The following is a 6000-nucleotide window of genomic DNA, read 5'->3' on the forward strand; positions in this document are numbered from 1 at the left end:
GAAAACAAAGGCAACTGTACCAAATATCAACATTGGTTTTCTCAGGTGTTCAAATTCTTATTTACAGGTGTATCACACAAATAAATTGTTGAAAAATCATACATTGTGATTTCAGGATTTTTCTTTTTAGATTATCTCTCTCTCAGTGGGCATGCATCTACGATGAAAATTTCAGACCCCTCCATGATTTCTAAGTGGGAGAACTTGCAATATAGCAGGGTGTTCAAATACTTATTTTCTTCATTGTATGTGTGTGCATGACACATTGCACAGAAACTATAAATAAGGCGGCTCTACAGAGGAAAACCACAACAAGAGTGCACCACTCCACCCATTCCTTGCACTGGAGGGAAAACATGGAATTAGCTATGAAGTCCAAGTATCAGACATGCAAACACCAAAGTCATAAAAAATTGACAAAAAAAGAAATGAAAACATTGTGGGGAGGCTGGGGAATCTTCAGGATCCCTACAGAGAATTTGATTTCAAGATAAATGCAGCAACCTGAAAGACTCTGAAGAGGACAATACGGTAAAATAAAAAATTATCTTCATGCAGAAAAACGTATTTACATCACTCAAGTACATGTCGATGAACAAATTTAAGATTGAAATTAAATTTGTCTCATTTCTTTACTCCTTTTGTTCTGGCCTCCAACTTGAGCTAGGCCCACCTCCACGTCTCTGTTTCAATGTGTGCCACATGAATTACCATCCTCCTAATTTAATACTCCCTTTCTGGAAAAGAATTGATTAAAATCGTTGTTTGTTTCACTTCATTTTTCACTGCTACCGCCAACAAACACTAATCTCACATGCATCCTCCAGGAAAATGAATGAGTTGTTGGAATGCCGGTTTACTGATGTTGGTTCTGTCCACTACTCCACAACAGGCATAGCAAACAACAAAGGCTCTTAAGCCAAAGTAAAATGTTTAAATTTGCTCGCCCACAAGCTAATGGGCTAATTACTCACTTAGCAGCTCGGTCCACCACAGGACGTCATTTAAACATTAGTGCCTCCCTCCGATTAGTAATGTGTTAGTCGACAATAAGCTCAAGCTTGTTATATTTGTTGCTGGTTGCTAAGCAACTAAATAGGAAGAGCCCAGTGCTTTTACCCACTTCTAAAGACATGAGGTAGGTTAAAGTTTGACAATATGGATTTCTCACCATGACGATTAAAACCCATGGCTTTACTTTTAGAAGAGGAAGAGGAGGAAAAGAGCGTCAATGAGAAAAAGGGAATTGGACCTTCCAACTATGAAGACACAGCAGGATCTAGGGGATTTCAAAATCTGCGTCAGCTACAGCTAATTGGAGAACACTTCAAATTGTAGTTTATCCATTCATCCATCGATTTTTTGAGCCGCTTATCCTCATGAGGGTCATGGGAGTGCTGGAGCCTATCACAGCTGTCATCAAGTAGGAGGCAGGGTACACCCTGATCTGGTTGCCAGCCAATCACAGGGCACATGGAGACAGCAGTCGCACTTACAATCACACCTAGGGGCAATTTAGAGTGTCCAATTAATGATGCATGAATGCATGTTTTTGAGATGTGGAGGGAAACGAGAGTGCCCGCAGTAAACCCACCCAGGCACAGGGAGAACATGCAAACTCCTCAAAACCAGGGCCGGATTGAACCCCGGTCTTCACAATTGTGCGGTCAAAGCGTTACAGCTGTTCCACTGTTCGTTAGAATTGTATTTTAGGCTTTTTCAAATTTCTCCACGCTTTTTTTTCAGCGTATTCCTACAACACTGCCTAAATACGCTCATCTCTCCAAATGCACTGCTTCACATCATGGCGGGTGATTCAACCAAACAGGCTTCATGGGACTTAACTTCATGATGAGAAAAGGTCATACCACTGATCACTTAATGTAACTCTGACAAGATAAAATAATGATTAACGCCAAAACACGAGAATGAACTCCTATATGAGTGTGGAATTTAAAACATATGTGGTGGAAGTGGCAAGGTGAACGACTGGTTAGAGCACAGTTCTGAGGATGGGGGTTAAAATCCTGGCCGCGCCTGTGTGGAGTCTGCATGTTCCCAGTGCCTGCATGGGTTTTCTCCGGGCACTCAGGTTTCCTGCCACATCTCAAAAACATGGATTAATTAGAGACACTAAATTACCCTAGGTGTGATTGTGAGTGTGACGGATTATTAATGCATGACCTGGGATTTGCCGGCAACAATTTCAGGGTGGACCCCGCCTCCTGCCTGATAGCTGGGGTAGGGTCCAGCAGTCCCACGACCCTTGTAAGAATATTGGGGTCAGAAAATGAATGGTTTGATCTGTTGGAGGCATGAGAGAGTCTTGGATCAGGGTCGAGGGTTCCTGAAGTCTCCCCCAGGTATGATAAATTTCATTGTTTTGTACAATTTACAATTACAATAGTTCTGTGCAATTCAATTCTCACATTAATGAAAAATAAGCATGAACATTTTGGGGGGAAATCTGTCTCAACTACAAAGATAAAAACATGAAGTCTGATACAGGTTACTCATAAACCCCAATTCCCATTAAGTTGTAATGTTTCATAAAATACATAAAAACACAATAGAATAACTTGGCCAAATGGCAATCGTGACCCGCCTTTGGGGGGCCCCCACCAGACAGCCCGGACCGGTGTTCGGGCGGACACTTCCCTCATTCCACGGGTTCGCCTATGGATCTCCATCGGTTGCACCACCGTGGTGACACAGCCACCTCCCTTCCCTGGTTGGGTCCCAGCAGGAGCAGCAGCGGGCCCCCCCAACAAACAAGTTTCTCTGCCTCTGGGCAGGACGAGCGCGAGTGATGTGCACTGGTGTCCGGGGATTGCCCGGGTGGAGCCTGGAGTGCGCCCTCCCTTCTTTCACACTGACCGAATGACAATCGTGACACGCCTTTGGGGATACCCCGCCACCCGGCTCGCTCCGGTGTTCGGGTGGACGGTTCCCTCAGCCCGCAGATTCACCTACAGATGTGTGTTGGTGGCGCCACTGTGGTGACACAGCCGCCTCCCTTCGCTTGGTGGGTTGCTACAGGTCCCTGACGAACACGTTTCTCTGCTCCGCAGGCCCCTCTCCCTCCTGCGCCGAAGCCTCTGGCGGAGGCGCCTTCCCCAGCCGCCACCGCCCAACACCCTCCACACGAGGCTACCTGGTTGATCTTGCCAGTAGCATATGCTTGTCTCAAAGATTAAGCCATGCAAGTCTACGTACATGGGGCCCAGTACACCGAAACTGCGAATGGCTCATTAAATCAGTTATGGTTCTTCGATTGCTCCATCGTTACTTGGATAACTGTGGCAATTCTTGAGCTCACACATGCAAACAAGCATTCACCTCCAGGGTTAGGCGCACATTTTTCAGACCCAAAACCCATGCGGTGATGCGCCCCCCTCCAGGGGGTTGCCACCCCAGCCCCTTTGGCAACGTTTCATTCGGATGTCTGCCCTATCAATTTTCGATGGTACTTTCTGCGCATACCATGGCGACCATGGGTAACGTGAAATGAGGGTTCGATTCCGGAGAGGGAGCCTGAGAAACAGCTACCACATCCAAGGAAGGCAGCAGAAAAAATTACCCACTCCTGATGTGGTGAGGTAGTGACGAAAAATAACAATACAGGACTCTTTCGAGGCCCTGTAATTGGAATGAGTACAGTTTGAATCCTTTGGCGAGGAACCATTGAGGGCAAGTCTGGTGCCGGCAGCTGTGGTAATTCCAGCTTCAATAGCGTATCTTAAAGTTGCTGTAGTTAAAAAGCTCATAGTTAGACCTCGGGATCGAGCCTGACAGTCCACCACCGCTTACCACAGACCCACTTTCATATAACTTGAGAAATATATCCTGTTTTGATTAAAGCAGCCTCTGAAAACTTATCCAGTAGCCTTCTCACATTGCTGTCCAGGAGGTGGTGATGGCGATGGTGTCGCCGCCTTCTCACGTTGCTGTCCAGGAGGTGGCGATGGCGATGGTGTCGCTGCCTTCTCACGTTGCTGTCCAGGAGGTGGTGATGGCGATGGTGTCGCCGGCTTCTCACGTTCCTGTCCAGGAGGAGCTGGGGAGTTCTGTGGAGCCACCCCGGAGCTGGAGAGACTTCGAGATGGCTGTGATGGTGGCGGTCATGGCTCTGGTCCTTCTCTCCGTCATCCTCTTTGCTCCTGAGGGCTTCCAGCCTCTTCAGGACCTGGCCTCGTTGGTGACCAATCCACGGCTGCCTCCTGACCAAGCCTCGGTGGCGACCAGTCCCTGGTCGTCTCGCAACCACGGCATGGGAGGTTCTCGTCCGGAGCAGTTGCCTGCCTCGGCCTGGTTCCTGCTTCGTCGTTTGGTTCCTCACAGAGGTCGTCCTCCCGAATCGCCCCGTGGGGACCCTGGTGCTTGGCGTCCGGGTCGTCCTCCTGACCTGTCCACCCGGACGCCTTGTGTTTGGTGGCCTGGATGGCCACCAGACTAGGGTTCGGGGGAGGCGTGCACTGTATATGCACTGTAAGGGTAAAACGTAAATTGTGCAACTCACACGATTTTTATTCAGCTGTTTATGTCTTTACCATTGTACACGTTTGTCTTTACCGTTATAAAATGAAGTGTATTTCAGTACCCTACTACATTTTGCACTGTCAGTCAGTATTGCCTTTAGTATTAATGTCATACTGTAGATTTTGAATCATCAATAACTTTTTGGAAATACGACTTTCAGTGTCACTCTCAGGATAGATGGCATTTGTCCATATAAAACCAAGGCAGCATTATAAAAATTGCTAAAATGAATTTGTGTGTGAAGTGCCAACAATTATTATGACTGAGTTAAGTTATATGACAGTGACAATTAATCATGTGCTCCAAAACTTATTTATCCAAGGATGCAAACCCAAATAACATTCCCAGCTTACAATAATTTATTTAGGTTTTCCAGATTCATTCAGTTAAGCGGAAAATGCTGAAATCATTCTGCAAACTCTTTTTGTTTCTAAAGCTAAAACTCATTAGCCAATGATTTCTTCCACTAACAATGAACAAACATTTAGGGCCTGTACATTCAAATTTGGGCAAAATACACACACAAAAAGCACTCAAGGAGTGTTAAAATGAAAACAGTATGAAACAAAATAAAAAGCACCCCACTTTGGGCTGGAGACATCACTTTTTTCTTCCTCTCTTACATTTGTAACTAAGAAAGAAACCGTTTGAAAAAGAGATAAAGTACCGTAACTGCTGTGTGACAATACATTTGGAAAATTCGTCTCAAGGCAAATCAACATATGAATAAATAAAATTACTTTATCGATGAAAGACTCCAGCCTCTCCTGTCTCATGAGTCCGATGGTGGTGTCCTCTTTGAAACAATAACGAGTCCTATGGCAGTTTTTCTGAAACCCTGGGAAATCTGAGATACGGGATAATTACACTCAAGATGAAAACAAAAATGGAACTCCCTCGGATGCGAATACACAGAGGAGCTTTCCTGCAACCCAAAACACTTGTTCGCTGTTTGTGTGACGTCACCGTTTTCCCAACCACTGAGAGATTTTCACCTCCAGGCATAATGGGGTCCTTTATGTGCCCAAATTGCAAAGAAAAAGCAAAAAAGAAAAATAAAGCATTTGCGTTGCGCAGTTTCAAAACAGTTAGTTTACATGACCACAACATTTCAAACTTTAATATTTTTTTGTTTTGTTTTACTTTTTGTTTGTTTTCATATTCTTCTCAAATTAAAAATGGTGCAGGTGTGATCTTAAAAACGACATGCGTCCTCCCTATTCCACCTTGCTTTCATTGATGGAATCCGACTAGTAGAAGATAACCACTTCCAAATCTTGTTTCTCTGTATACAGTTTACATCGTTAAGCCACTACAAAAACTACACAACACAGCCTTGTTGCTCATCTTCTTGTCTCTTCTGCCACCTTTTGGTAGACACGATTAGTAAAACTCGTGAAAAACGTACAAGGCCCAGAAAAAAGTATTTGCCCCATTCTTAAATTCTAAATTTTTACATAG

At 45.0% G+C, this 6000-nt stretch overlaps 1 protein-coding gene across 2 annotated transcripts in view; it reads right to left on the reverse strand.

Annotated features, from left to right (window-relative positions):
- The window catches only part of megf10 (multiple EGF-like-domains 10), a 139800-nt gene extending 134387 nt beyond the window's left edge, over positions 1-5413 (reverse strand). Inside the window, exon 1 of one of the 2 annotated variants that reach the window (XM_061802002.1) lies at positions 5280-5413. The gene's annotated coding sequence lies outside the window, so the exon portion shown is untranslated. Of the gene's footprint in view, positions 1-974; positions 1073-5279 lie in introns of those variants that run through there. The other variant, XM_061802001.1, reaches the window with a different exon arrangement.
- Positions 5414-6000: the final 587 nt, after the last annotated feature.

This window comes from Syngnathoides biaculeatus, chromosome 17, assembly GCF_019802595.1.
Source record: "Syngnathoides biaculeatus isolate LvHL_M chromosome 17, ASM1980259v1, whole genome shotgun sequence".
Taxonomy (NCBI): Eukaryota; Metazoa; Chordata; class Actinopteri; order Syngnathiformes; family Syngnathidae; genus Syngnathoides; species Syngnathoides biaculeatus.